The sequence below is a fragment of the Stenella coeruleoalba genome (genome assembly GCF_951394435.1).
Source record: "Stenella coeruleoalba genome assembly, chromosome: 13".
Lineage (NCBI taxonomy): Eukaryota > Metazoa > Chordata > Mammalia > Artiodactyla > Delphinidae > Stenella > Stenella coeruleoalba.
This window is the reverse complement of record NC_137159.1, coordinates 63,544,275-63,559,566: the sequence shown is the minus strand read 5'-3', so window position 1 is coordinate 63,559,566 and position 15,292 is coordinate 63,544,275.

Here is a 15,292-nt window from a genome sequence, read left to right as displayed (position 1 = left end):
GCCTTTGAGGCCCTGTCAAGTATTGACTTGGCCAAACTACCTGCCTCTCAGTAAATGTTAATTGGATTTGAATGTGAAAAAAATGAGACCCAGAAGCATAAGCTATTTGCCAGTAAGTGATAGAGCTGGTAGGAGAATAAATCACCTCTAATAGTTTCACATTGAGCATCACTCCCTGCCTGGAACAACTCTGCAGAGTAACAAGGGAACAGAGTGGATGATTTATAAGTAAAAACTGTAATACAGGCAATGCATTCTATATAGAATCATCCTGAGATTATTCAAGGGGAGCCAGTATTTGGACAATGGGAAAGGAAGTGAACTGTTCTCGCAAAATAGGATTCTTTATTCACATATTGAAAAAAAAGCCTCTGTTCATAAATATTTATCATCTGATATCATCCAAAAGGGATTAAAACAGCTTATGATAAACAGCAAAAATAAAATAAAATGAAACTCCAAATAATTAACATAGGAATAAAACAAGCATCAAAATATGCCAGTTAGTAGAGTGAGGAACAAGTTTAGACTTAGAAAGCTTTGAAATGTTGTAAATTGAATCAAATTCTGCCATGTTAAATCTTGCCAGTTGGTTCAAGAATTGAAACTCAAGCTGAGATGATGTCTAGAAGATGTGTTTGTTCAAATGTTTGTTGTTGCTGAAGATATCTAAGATTCATTTGAAAACTGAAAAATTCAAATAGTCAGACATTTGTCTACACAAAAAGCAGACATTCTGATACTAGAAAAAAATTTTAAGTGTTTGATTGACTTTTTCAGTTTCCATTTTGATGTTATGACATCTGTCTATATCAATGGTTCCTAACTAGGAGCAGTTTTACCCTCCACGGGACATTGGGCGATGTCTGCCGGTTTAGGGCTGTCCCTATTGGGGGTGGGAGTGGAATGCTCCTGGCACCTCGTGGGTAGAGGCCAAAGATGCTGCTAAACATCCTACAATGCACAGGCTGGACCCCTGCAGCAAAGAATTATCTAGCTGAGGTATCAATCGTACCAAATTTGAGAAACCCTGATCCATATGAGTCAGTTACAAATCTTACTCTAACATGCCTTCAAAAAACTTCAGATTATTTACAGACGACATTTCTTCTCCGTAACTGCTGTTGAACAGTAAGTAGTGACAACCTAATACTCTTAATGAAATGCTACTGCATCATCACCAGGGCAAAAATAAGATGTAAAATGACTAGTCATTCAGAATAAGGTTCACGAAAAGCCAAGCTGAGTGGTTCACAACACAAGCTGACAGCACTCTTTGGTGTGCAAGAGCATCAAATGTTGTCTGGCAAGAATACAGATATTTACCTAACAGTATTTTTACTGTTAGTTGTTAATAGTACAACAGCAGTATTCCAAGGAATTAGGGCCACATTGTTTACTGGAGCAGGAAAAAGGATCATTAGATCCTAAGTCATGGGACGGTTCATCCTGGGACATCTCCCTCTGGGACTTGGGGAGTTCATTTCTCTCTTCATTTTCTCCTTTTCAAAAACTCAGGAAGGAGATCTGAGGGTATTGGAAGCAGGTAGATTAGATAAACTCCTGCTGCCAACCTGATGATTATATGCCTCTGATTGATGTTATTCTCCTTCCTCTTACCCTTACCAATTGTATATACTCTACCTGTGTTTGCAACCATGTTCTCCTTCTTTCTTCATTCTTGTTACAACTGGCACCCATGCCCTCATCTTCAATTATCTCTTCCTCCTTCTGAATCTTTAACGTCTTCCTCTCTACTAGATCATCCCCGTCAGCATCCCCGTATGTTCCAGCAACTCTCATCTTATAAAAAACCCCCTGATCCCCACATCATCTGCCAATTTCTCTTCATTCTAATCCTAGACAAACTCAATAAACTCACATTCTACACATGCTGTCTTTGTTTCTTTATCCTCCATTCACTCTTCAACTTACACTAACGTGACTTCTGCCAACAGCTCCGCTAAAGCTGCTCTTGTCAGGGTTACCAGTGATCTCCTTGTAGCAAAAATTTTAAAGCAGATAGTTTTCCATCCTTCTCCTATTTGACCTCTCAGTAGCATTCAACATAGTTGGTTGTTTTAACTTCCACGAGTATGTTCTTCTCTTGGCCTCATGGCACAAAATGATTTAAGTTTTCCTTCTACCCCTCTGACAACTGCTCCTTAAGATGCTTTGCTGCTTTGCCTCTTCTCTCTGACCTTTAGATGTTGGAATGCCTGAGGCTTAAGCCTGGACTCTTTCGTCCTTTCTCTTTATACTTTCTTCCTAAGGAATCTGAACCATTCTTATGGCTTTAAATGCTATTCACAAGGGGTTAACTCCCAATTTTAAATTCCATCTCAGAACTTTTCTTGGAGCTCCATATTTGTATAAATAATAGCTTCTTGAGACCTGCACACAGGAGTTTCACAGGCGTGTTAACATTAAGGCATCTTAAGCATTGGATTTCTTCCAGTATACCCACTCTCTCCGTCCAGTCAACCTTCTCCAACTTGGCAAATGTAATTATGATCCAGCCAGGTTTTCAAGCCTTTCTTTCCCTCACATCTTTCTCTAAATTAATCTCCGAGTTTTGGCTCTTGGCTTAAGTATTATCTTTTCAAAGAGATCTTTACTTATCACTCACCTAGAATAATCCCTCTTATTCTCTAGTTTACCATCTGGTTTGGATTTTCATTCATAGCTTTTATAAAAATTTGTAATGATATGCCAACTTGTCTATTTGTTTGATGTTGGTTTCCCTTGGTAAATTGTACAGTCCACTGGACAGGGACCTGATCTGTTTTATTCACCACTGGATACCCTGGCCCTAGCATAATGTCTGGAAGGTAGAGGTATGTGCTCAGTTGATATTTGTTGAAACAATAAAGGACCCGGGATTGGGATACTGAACATAAAACAGACTCTTTTTTTTTTTTTTTTTTCCTGAGAAGGTAAGAATCAGGTCCTTTGCTGTTAGAATTATATTTTTAATTATATTAAAAGGTAGCATTTAAACATCACCCAGAGGGGGGAAAAAAGAGAAAAAAACAAGTTATTTAATAAATGCCTGTTGATTGATGGATAGATTAACCAATTGAATATTTACTTAATTCCTTTAATTCCCATTTAGTTATAACATAGAAATAATACTATTAATTCTCTTTTCCAGAATTATTTTATAGGGCAAAGTTAGATTATTGCCCTTTAATCTCCTTTGAAGAAAGACATTAAACACACACAAAGTCCCATTTGAGATGGTGCAGAGATTACACATACTATCAATTTCTTTAGTCTGAGAACTGCACTGCACTAATGTCTGAACTGCTGTGGTTTGTGAGCCAACAAAATGTCATCAGTCTAAAGCGTTATACGCCCTATTTGAAAGGACACCATTTGACAGTGTTTTTGTGGCGTGGCTAGAATTATATCATTGTCGATGCAGCCTCAGAGCACTCCTCTCGGCTGCCCTGCCCTGTGGGAAGTGTCTTATGAAGCTGGTGGACCACACAGAACAGTGCCTACCCCCCACTTCCCTGGATGGTGGCGTCTGACCAAGGTACTGAAGGGTAATGGAGGTGAACGAAGTGGTATGAAGGAAGCAACTTCACAGGGAGGAGTAGGGGTAGTATTTCTAGACCTTGACAGGGGCATAGATGCCTCTGCAAAAAGGAAACCTTATGTTTTTTAATTGGATATTAAGTCTAAGGTGGCTCATGGACTCTTGGGAGGGTGTGAAAATTTCTGTATCTCAAATTTTTGTGACTCTAAAAAGCTGGTGGTGAGAATCAGGGAATAATGTCGTGTTTCCTCTCCTTCTGCATTAGGCAACTTTATCTGTTTTAAGATATAAAAAAATGACATCAGATGGTGCAATCTCAGGGAATACGGATTTTCCTGTGTCTTCTGAAATCCTCTAGGGCAATCATTCTCTGTGTTTGAGCAGTGGTTCTTTAACTTTTATTGATCACAGGCCCCTTTGAGACCCTCTCTTCAGAAAGAAGCTCATGGGCACAAAAACAAAATTCTGCATATGATGTCAGGGGTTTTACAAATCTCTGATTCTTGGTTAAAAGCCTTGGTGTGGACTGAATTGTGTGCTCCCAAATTCATATGTTAAAGCTTTAACTCTCAATGTAACTGTATTTGGAGATAGGGCCTATTAAGGAGGTAATTAAGGTTAAATGAATCCTTAGGCATGGGGGCCTAATCCAATAGGGCTGTGCCCTTATAGGAAGAGACACCAGAGCTCTTGCTCTCCACCATGTGAGGACACAGCAAGAAGGCTGAAAGCCAGGAAGAGAGTCTCACCAGGTACTGAATTGGCAGCACCTTCATCTTGAACTTCCTAGCTTATAGAACTATGAGAAATTTCTATTAAGCCACCCAGTCTGTGATATCTTGTCATAGCAGTAGGAGCAAACTAATACAAGTCTCTATCCTAGAAACTGCTCTTCCCCTCAAAGTAGCTATGTTTATGGTCACTGATTCCTGAAGGAGTGGAGCTGGGGAAAGGGCTCCCCAGTGAGCAAACACTGCGTGTGGGAGAACTGCCCTGAGGGGTGTGTGGGAGCCTGGAAGCACAGGGACAAGATCAGCTGGCAGCACCAGGCCTGGCTCTCTGTCAGCCCTGGGCTTCATGAGTCCACACTACAGAGCAAAGTATGAAGGCCATGCAGAAGGATGATGTGCTCCTATGCTGGGCTTGGACATTTTCTATAGGTTCTCCTTCATTTCACTGGGCAGTTTGTCCATCTGAGCCCAGAAACCTCCTTGAATTTCTTTCAAATATTTAATAAGAGGCAGGTTCCTCCTGAATACAAAAATCCCTTTTTGTAAAGTAGAGAAATCCTTTCCCCCGGAGTTAAGATTGGAGCCACCTGAGCCAAAAACAAATTGCTGGGAATGTGGGAAGTATTTGCTCCATCATTATCCCTCTTGAAAAAGCTGCTGCTGTCTGATGTGAATGGAATTTGAGGACAAGGACAATGAGAGCTGCAATTCGTAGACTATTTGGTCCCCAACCTGGGAGAACAGGAACAGAGTCTCAAAGCCCGTAGCGGTGTTGAAGAAGCGAGTTTAGACTGGGGGAGTGGGGCATGTGCAGCTCTTTTCTAGAAGACTTAAAAAGAGAAGTCAAAGTTTGAGTGACCAAAGGTAACCAAGAAAATATGTGGGGTTCCACGTGATAAGAGTAAATGACTGGACAGGGTTTAGGATCCAAGCATCAGAGCCAGAGAGCCAGATGTGCCAAGATGAATTTTGAGTTCCAAGGCTCTACCTTCTCATTTCACCTTCACTACACGTCTTTACTCATCTCAGAGGTACCCAGAACTGCTTCTGATGCCCAGCATCCACCAACCAGGGATTTAAAACCTCCGTTATCATTTTAGACCCCTGAATACAAAAATTATTTTGACGAAGGGAGATGATTAGGTTGGAATAGTTTTTGCAAAATCAGAGAGTCAAATTCCCTTGAAATCAGACTGGTGAACAGAAATTCCACATCATCAGGGCTGATTCATTTCTCCATATCTAAATGGCAAAAGAGCTGCTTCGTATCAGAAAACTCACACTTTCTTAAGCAGATGGATTAGTTCAAAATCAGCCTCTGAAACATGCACTTTTTATGTCCCAGGGACCCCACCCAGTATGAGCCTGGATTCTATGGAAGCTCTACTGTGATGGCATATTTTCCTTTCTCCCATTAACTCACTGTTTAAACTTGGGCAGATTATGTTATCTTTTTGGTCCTGGGCTTCTCCTTTATAAAGTGAGGCTGTTAACCAGATAAACAAAAGGTCCCCTTGAAAAGTGGAAAAACATCTCTCTGTCTCTCCTGTACCACAAGCTGTTTTTCTATTAGAACTACAGAGTTTCTCTGAATAGACAAAAAAAGCTCCATCAGAAGACTTGAATGAGCAAAATGATGAAATCAGGTGTTTAGAGGCTAATCCTTGCAGCTGCACTGACTAGTAAATAACCCTCCCCTGATTGCTGGTTTCTTTCTTTACAATCATAAACAACAACAAAGGAAGAATACCAGCTCAACTTGTGTAGTTCCTAGTCATCCAAGTGACTTATTGTCTAAGTGCTGGAAATGATCTTGGGAATTATCCACAGGAAATTATCCTGAGAAGTCCATAGTACCTGTGAGTTACTTGAATCTGACAGGGAGGAATAAGCTGTCACTAATTGTAGTCAACAAATCCAAAGCAGCAGAGAGAGGAAGTGGGAGAGAGTGAAACTAGATACTTACTGTAGTGTGAGGAATCTGAAAATGTATTTGCCTCTAAGCATGAGTAGGTACATATTTGTTGTATAGCTATCCCAGTATACATTCTATTTTCCCATAATCTTTCCAGAATCTACAAAGTAAAGTGTTGAGAGGGCATTGGCACCAAGTCCCATGCTCTTTGGGAATCGTTAGTGAACATCTGTTTTGTTGATTATGAGAACTTTTCTTTCTTTTTTCTTTTGGCTGTGCTGTGCAACTTGCAGGATCTTAGTTCCCCGACCAGGGATGGAGCCAGGGTCCCCTGCAGTGGAAGCATGGAGTGCTAACCACTGGACCACCAGGGAATTCCCCAAGAACTTTTCTGTAAAAGAAAAACATAGAAATCTGTGGAAATTGCAAAAGTTGGAGGTCATCTGGACATTTTAAACATATTGTAAGTGGAAATAAATAAGAATTTATTAGCCTGATCAGCGTTGACAAATGCTATAGAAATCCCCAAACTTACTTTCTTGCTTGGGCAAGGGTTTGTCTTGCAGTTTGAACCTACTCTTTTAATGGAAATAGGTCAGAAGGCATAGTAGTGGGCTTGTGACTCTTCCTTGTCTAATCCAAAAATAGGAACATTGTGAAGAGTCCTCCTTAGCATCTGTGATGTCAGGGGGCAGCCTGGTGGGCCTGAGGTAGGGGCTTGCAAAGGCAAATGTTTGCAGGGCCAAGAAGATACCGGAATAAGTGATGTGGATTAGGGATAAAAAGAATTCTCTTTGGGACAAGTGATATTTCACTTTCCTCTTAAATGTACTAAAAAAGAAAAGGCACATAGTGGGATGATAAATGACCATGACACTTGGCCTCAGATTGGGGAGACAATAGAGGGTAGTGGAGACTTTGGGGAACTGGGAGGCAGTTGCTACTCAGTTCCAAACACATGTTCCCTCGTAAGAATGCAGCCCTAAAGCCGGTAGATCTGATGTTTCCACAAGAATCTAGAAAACTGGATTGTTTCAAGTGGAAGTCTGGGTTTGTACATTTTTGCAACTTTTGTGAGAGCCAATCCTGTGTGAGCCTAACAAAAAAGTACATCTATGAGTTAGATCTCTGTTTAGGAGGTCACTATTTTATAACCTGCAGATGCTGAGTGAGGAAGAACTTGTTAACATACACCCTCTTCACTTTGGAGAAAAAGCTAACACTTGTGGTTTATTATTTGTATGTCTTTAAGTAGGCTTTCTCAGATAAAGGGAAAAATGCAAAAGAGAAGGGCATTTGAGAACAATGTTTATAATGTGTGTACAGCCACTATACTTTCATATCTAATTGCTGTAACATCAGAGCTAGAGTCCTTGGGTTATTACAGAAATCATGATTTTGTGTTAAGACCCACAAGCATATCTATGTGGGATGTTGCTGATGTCAAGCATGACATCTGTTCAGTCACCTTGGTGTGAATATGGTTCTCAATAAACAAAACCCCAAAAAACTCATTGGAAAGACTCAGGTTGTTCCATATTATAATGAAGAGATGGAGGTTTGGATACATTATAAAACAGATGTTTGGCACTTTATAGACAACACATTATTGAATTAAAAACTCCTTATCCAAAATCAAAATTAGATTTTAGGAAAGAACCTATAATTACTGAAAAACAGAAACACTTTTACAAAACCTGGACTCCCTTCACATTACTTTAGATGCATGAAGGTACTATATTTTGGTCTTGAGCCTTCTTTGATTTTTCAGTGAGATACTGCTTCAGATATTCCAGTACTTTTTGCTAGTCATTGATGTTTTTATGGTGGGTTTTTGCCTTTATCTCCCAAACCAAGTTTTACTACATTATTATGGAGTGGTAAGTTAATGATTGATTTAAACATTTTCTTTTGTATTTTTCTGTTTTTAAAATGCCATTACTAATTTGTGTTGCATTTAGTAGTGAGGAAGTATCTTTTTACCAAGTTCTTGGTGAATACCTTCAAGTTTTATGTGATTAATAGTTAAAGAGGGTCTAAGGTAAATAAATAAATACATGTCCAATCTCCTGGACTAGAAATTAGAAGCAATTGTTGAAAAGAAGTCACTGAAGATAAGATATTGTGGTGAGATAAAGATTGGCAAGGGTATAAAACTGTGTGAACATGTAGACTTGTGAAATCCCCACAAATTACCACAGAAGCCGATGAGGTTCTTGTTCTAATTTTAGCACACAGCTCGGTTTCACTTACTATTTCAACTCTTCAACATCTTTCTTGTGACAAGTAGATCCATCAGCAAAACTTCTGGTGGAAATGTTTTTGTGTAATACCCACTCTCAAGAATTGTTTTTGAGGATATTATTAAGCTGACATTTATTTCCATTCTGCAGAGGAATGAATGCAGTGTCAGGACTGGGATCCCATTCATGACTCATTGGTACACACGAGATACTGCTGGCATTTCTATATGTATTTACTGAACTCTCCTGGTCTCTTTGGGGGCATGTATGTGTCTTTGTATCCCCTTAAGTACATATCTTATGTGCTTGATAAATATTTCTTTAAAAAAAATAGACTGTAACTGACAATAAAAATATAATAGGTTGGGTTGTATGTCTAGAGACAACTAGGTCTATCCTTCCAAAATAATGAATATTAGAGTAGGTAGCTGATTACAGAAGCTTCATTTAAAAAATTTTGGGGACTAAGCCACAGTTGGTAGAAATGGAATTTAAACTAGTTCTTATTTCATTATTCAAATTTCCGGCCTATGCTTCCTTTCCCCCTTTTTTTTTTTCTCTCTCTCCCTTTCTCTTTTTCTTTCTTCCTTCCTTCTTCTCTCCCTCCTCCCCTCCTTCCTTCCCTCCCTTCTTTCTTTCCTTCCTTCCTCTCTCCTTATCACTCTCTCTCTTGCAAAATGTGTATATATAGGTAAGATATATGTGACTTATGAGTTTGAGAGAGATGACATATATAGGAATCATTTTATCCCACAAGTTGAAGGCAGTTATTGGTTACTTGCCAGGAAAATAATAAAAGTAGCTAACATTTATGAGAATATACTATGTGCCAGTTAATAAGCACTTTAATTGTATTAACCCATTTAATTCTCATAACAACCCTCCAACAGAGATACCGCTATTATCCTACCATATAGAGAAAGATACAGAGACAGAGTTTGCTAAAGGGCACACAGCTAGAAAGCACAAGAGTTGAATTCGATCCCAATTGTCTGGCTCTAGAATCCAGGCTCTTAACCATTAAGCTATACTCAGAAATCATTAAATTAGTAAAATGTGTGAAGCCTACACAGACCCCACAGGAAAAGGCTACATTGGATTACGTCACATAGACCATCACAGAGGCCTTTTTAATTAATTTTTATGGGAGTATGGTTGTTTTACAATGTTGGTTAATTTCTTGCTGTACAACACAGTGAATCAGTCATACATATACATATATACACTCTTTTTAAGATTTTGTTCCCGTTTTGGTCACCACAAAGCATTGAGTAGAGTTCCCTGTGCTATACAGTAGGTTCTCATTAGTTATCCATTTTACACAGAGTAGTGTATATATGTCAGTCCCAGTCTCCCAATTCATCCCACCAGAGGCTTTTAGTTCTGATCTTTAGAACATGGTAGTCTCTCTCTCTCTCTCTCCATGTTTGTTGAGTAAGTAAATAAACACATAGGTACTTTAAGTCCAGTTTTAAGACCTCACCATTCTGTTGGCATTCCTGCTTTTCCATACCTATCTGCTTTTTTCAGTGTCATTTTCTTTGCAACATTTTCTTTTCAGTGTTCTTTTCTCTGCTCAGTGCAACCTCACTCATGCTTCAAGGCACAGCTCAATTCTGTGAGTCAGAACTTGTTTTTTACTTCTCTCATGACTCTTTCATAATGCCCTGTGTCATAATTTCTGTTCATGTGTGTCGCCTCTTTAGACCCTAAGGTCTCTGAGATCAAAATCTGTACCTGATATATACTTGTACCTCTGCCATGGTGTTAATCGCACTGTTTGACACAGAAATAAGTATTTATTAAATAGATGAGAAAATGACTGGAAGAAGTATTTGGTGTATGTTTATTCTCTCTAACATAAATCTGTGCTACTACAAATCTGGAGGCATGTCTTGAAATTCCATTATGGACATGTTAATATAAAAGAAGTAAATTCATTCAATAATCAAAAGAAAAAGTTTGAGACAAGAATAAGGTTAAAGATGAAATTGGAGAAGAAACAAATTTGAAGTTTGAAGACCATGTTGGAAGAATAAGATGGCAGAGAAAGATAACCATATAAAGATAACAGACATACTTCGGTGTTGGGGGCTAGAAAGACAAGAGACAGGGTCTAGTTCTTAAGAACTGTCTCTGGGGAGACAGAACCATTCAGTAACATAAATCATACAAAGCCTAAAGGAAGTCAATACGTTGAGTGCAAAAGTCTGCCTGGAAGAATTGGGAGGGAGGAGGAGAATTCAAGTAGGCATTTGAGAAGTGAGTATGTGATTGCCATGCAGACATACTTGGGGGAGGAGAGGCATTCTAAAAAAAAAGAAAGAATATGTGCAAAGCATGATGTCTTAGTTCAGCCTTCTATAACAACAGTATCATAGAATGGGTAGCTTAAAAAACAAACCACCTTCATGAGTTAATTACCTCCCAAAGACCCCATCTCCAAATAACATCACATTGGGGATTAGGGTTTCAACATATGAATATGGGGGGGACTCAAACATTCAGTCCCTATCACATGGGCACTATAAAAAAGAAGTTCATTTTACAGCAAAAGGTAAAGCGAGGGTGAAGAAAGAAGAGTGAGGGTATGGGTGGACAGAGTGAGGGTCATTCATGAAAGGCTTTGTATGCCAAGCAAAGACTTTAGATTGAGTCGATAGGGGATGGTGAAGAATTTTGGATAGGGAAGTTATGTGATCAATCTGATAATTTGGAAAGACTGATTTGGCACCAATAGAGAGGAGAGATAAACAGGAGGTAAGAGTCAATCTGGAAGCCTGACAACTAAGCATTGCAGTGGGCCAGGGGAAAGGTAAGGACAGCTTAAACCCAGGAGTGGCAGTGGAGAGGAAAAGAAGTGGAGGTATATGAGAAACTCTCCACGGACAGATAATCAGACTTGGACATGGAGGGATGATGAAAGAAGGCATCAGAAAATCTAGGGTGAGTCCCAAGTTTCTGGCATGGAATATTGGGAGAAAGGTTGAGCCATAAACCAAGGAAGGAAATATAGGAGATATAGTAGTTTAGGAAAATGAAGAGGGCATATTTTTTAATTAATTAAAAATTAATTGGTATAACTCACATACCATTAGAATCTACATTTTTAAAGTGTATAGTTCAGTGATTTTGAGTATATTAACAAGGTTGTACAACTATCACAACCCAATTCCAGAACATTTTCATCACCCCCAAAAAGAAACCCTGAACTCTTTGCAGTCACTCCCTATTCCTCCTTTCCCTCAGCCCCTGGCAACTGCTAGTTTACTTTCTGTCTCTACCTATTGGATTTACCTATTCTGGACATTTCATATAAATGGAATTTACAGTGTATGGCCTTTTGTGTCTGACTTTCTTAGCATAACTTTTAGAAGGTTTATCCTTATTAAAACATGTGTCAGTACTTCATTTCTTTCTATGGCTAAATAATATTCCATTGTATAGATATACCTCATTTTGTTTTTCCATTGATCAGTTCATGGACATTTGGGTTGTTTCTACTTTTGGGCTATTATGAATATCAATGCTATGAATATTCGCATACAAGTTTTTTGTGGACATAAGTTTTCAATTCTCTTGGGTATATACCTAGGAGTGAATTTTCTTGACCATATGGTAACTCTATGTTTAAGATTTGAGGAAGAGCCAAACTGTTTCCCAAAGTGGCCGTCTCATTTTACGTTTCCACTAGCAATGCATGATGGTAAGATATGAAAACTTACCCAAAAGTTAAGTAAAACTCATCCAAAGTCACTCATTAGTAAAGAGCAGAGCTCAAACATGCCTCTCTCCAGAGCCCACTCTGTCCTCTACAGCACACCACACAGCTGGAGTCCAACACAGAGGTGGTGGTTGAATCTGTGGTTGTGGATGAGTTTACATGGAGGGTCTGAGGCAAAAGGAAAAGGCGTAGAGACCTGCGAGCCCTCAGCAGTAGGAGAAAGATCTGCATATCAGACTGGAAACGTGTGACCTGAGGCACAGGAGGAAAATGAGGGAAGAGAAGATGCCAGGAAAACCATCCAAGGGGAGAATTTTAGGCAGGGTGTGGTCAAGAGGTAACACATGGCTGCTGAGGCTTAATCTAACTTCTGACAAAACGCAGTGACCTCTACCAGAGTCTTTTTGGAGAGGTGTGCGGGTGCGGAGTGGAGGGAGAATTGATTTTGGTGGTCCGAAGAGGGGATGAAATAAGCCAATTCTACTTGGCTGTGAAGGATGGGAAGACAGGAGAGATGGCCAGTGGAGAGCTTGCATTCTTTGTTTTTGCCTGAGGCCAGGAAAGACACCTCCTGTTTACTTAAACTGCTAACAATTTAGTGCCAGTTCATCAGTTCCTCCCTTGTTTTACAACTGTGCCAACAAAATCCTTGTTCCCATTTCTTTGCCCCCTCTAACTCTTTAACAGTGGCTTTGTGAAAAGCTATTTTCCTCTCCCTCTCTCTTTCTTTCTCCTCCTTTGCCTCTCTAGATCTAAAAATACCCATTAGTTTCATGCTTCTAGGAGTTACACAATTTCTGAAGGGTAATTTGGCATATAGGGAACCAGTGCTGTCAACCTCTGAACTTCTTGGGAATTCCAAAAGTTCTTTTCAGTATTTTTGACAAGTCTCCACCGACCTCCTTGTCCTCCGTGTGTAAACCTACTAGTAATCCATTTATAATATTGTCCTAATGGGGAAATATATTCTAAATTCTGAATAATGACTTTTCAAATATAGTTTGGGACATTTCGTAATTTTAGGGCTTCCTTTTTTTTTTTTTTTTTTTTGCGGTACGCGGGCCTCTCACCGCTGTGGCCTCTCCCGTTGCGGAGCACAGGCTCCGGACGCGCAAGCTCAGCGGCCATGGCTCACGGGCCCAGCCGCTCCGCGGCATGTGGGATCTTCCCGGACCGGGGCACGAACCCGTGTCCCCTGCATAGGGGGGCGGACTGTCAACCACTGCGCCACCAGGGAAGCCCTAGGGCTTCCTTTTTTTTGTTGTGTTAAATGCCCTTAAAACCTTTTCAAGTGAAGTTTTTTTGTTGTTGTTCTGATGTGGAAGGCAGAGTAATGTTATTTCTCTCGTGTTAGGGATGATGAGAGTGAACCTTAGAGAAAGGAAGGTGAAAATAGTTAATGTCCTAGTTGGGAGGAAGAGAGATATCACCATCTCTTGAGATTTGTTTTTCTTTTAGAGAAAGGAAGAAATGTTTTCTGTAGGAGAAAAATCTGAAATAAAAGAGAATGACAGAGTCGTTAAGTGGCACCTTCTAATTATGGGCTTCAAGCTGTGTAAATTTAATTGAGAATACAGAAATAATTTAAAAAGCATTTTGGGGGGGTTACTATATTTTACTTTTAATTGGTTCCAATAAAAAGTGTAGCTCCAAATCCTTGATTCAGAAGTAATTTCAAACTAAGAATTTACTATACCATAAAAGAATGCTATAAACATACTAGTTTCTGAACAAGAGCCAAATGTTTTCACTTAGATGATAACACTGTACGGTTTCACTGGATAAGGAGAAATTACTATTACAACTTCAAGTAGGTCTGTATCTATGTATATAGAAATTGGCATCAAAATGACATAAGAAATCTAGTTTTTAAAGCCTATCAGTGTCAGTAGTAAAATTAGATAAAATAAATAATAATGATGGTGATAATAAAGCATTGTACAGTCCCTATCTTTTTGTGCTGCATTCATTTACTTATGCTTTTTTTTTTAAGCCAAAAACAGTTCAGAACTCAACGCATACCTACCCAATCCCAATCATTTTACTCTCACCAGCTCTTATTCTAATATTGTCTTATGTGTATTCTTATTCTTTTTTTACGTGATGAAAAGTTTTGATAGCAGGTTGGTAATATCTATCCTATGCCCAATTCTAAAATCATACTCAGATATTTCTAGCCACTTTGCTGTCTGACACAAGTGAATTTAGCTGGTATTTTTTGTTTTAGTTCTGTGATCCATAAAACTTAACACTCTCAGGTGTCTCCTCTTTGAGGACATCTTCCTAGATCTGTTTGGTTGAATTTGGTCCAATTCCTATGCTCCTACAACATCTTGGGCATGTGTCTATGACACTGGATTTAACAGGCTTATTGTTTTATAATAACCAGTTTATAATGTGTCTCCCACACAGGGATTTGGGTCCTTGTGAATAGCTCTTTACGTCTTCAGCTCATAACACAGTGCTGAACATTTAATAGGTATTCAATAATCATCGGCCTTTTAGCTCAATCAAACAAACGCCTTTCTCTGAGAGCTTGGAGATACTTTTGAAAACAATCTTTCATTATATTAGTGCTTCTTGCTGCATTCATGTGTAGCAACTTAGAACTCAGGTTTTAAAACCCTTTATTGGGGGTTTCCCTGGTGGCGCAGTGGTTGAGAGCCCGCCTGCCGATGCAGGGGACACGGGTTCGTGCCCCGGTCCGGGAAGATCCCACATGCCGCGGAGCGGCTGGGCCCGTGAGCCATGGCCGCTGAGCCTGTGCGTCCGGAGCCTGTGTTCCGCAACGGCAGAGGCCACAACAGTGAGAGGCCCGCGTACCGCAAAAAAAAAAAAAAAAACCTTTCCTGGTATCTTCAGAGACAGGCAGCTTCCACTCCCAGCTCCAAGTGGTGATATGTGAGCGAGAGATTTTGTCCTCCAGGCTGTGTCTTCTGTTCACATTCTCTTGCTTCTTAGAGGTTTTCTGTGTAGTGTCTTCATTCTCTTGGAGCCTCCTTTGTGTAGATTCTGTCCCCTGAGATTGTCATCTGGTCCCAGTGGGAGGATCCCAAGTTTTACTTAACCCATGCCAAGTACTGAGAATGCCCTCCTGCTCATGGTGGGCACATAGGCATGAGGGTGCTAGTGCTG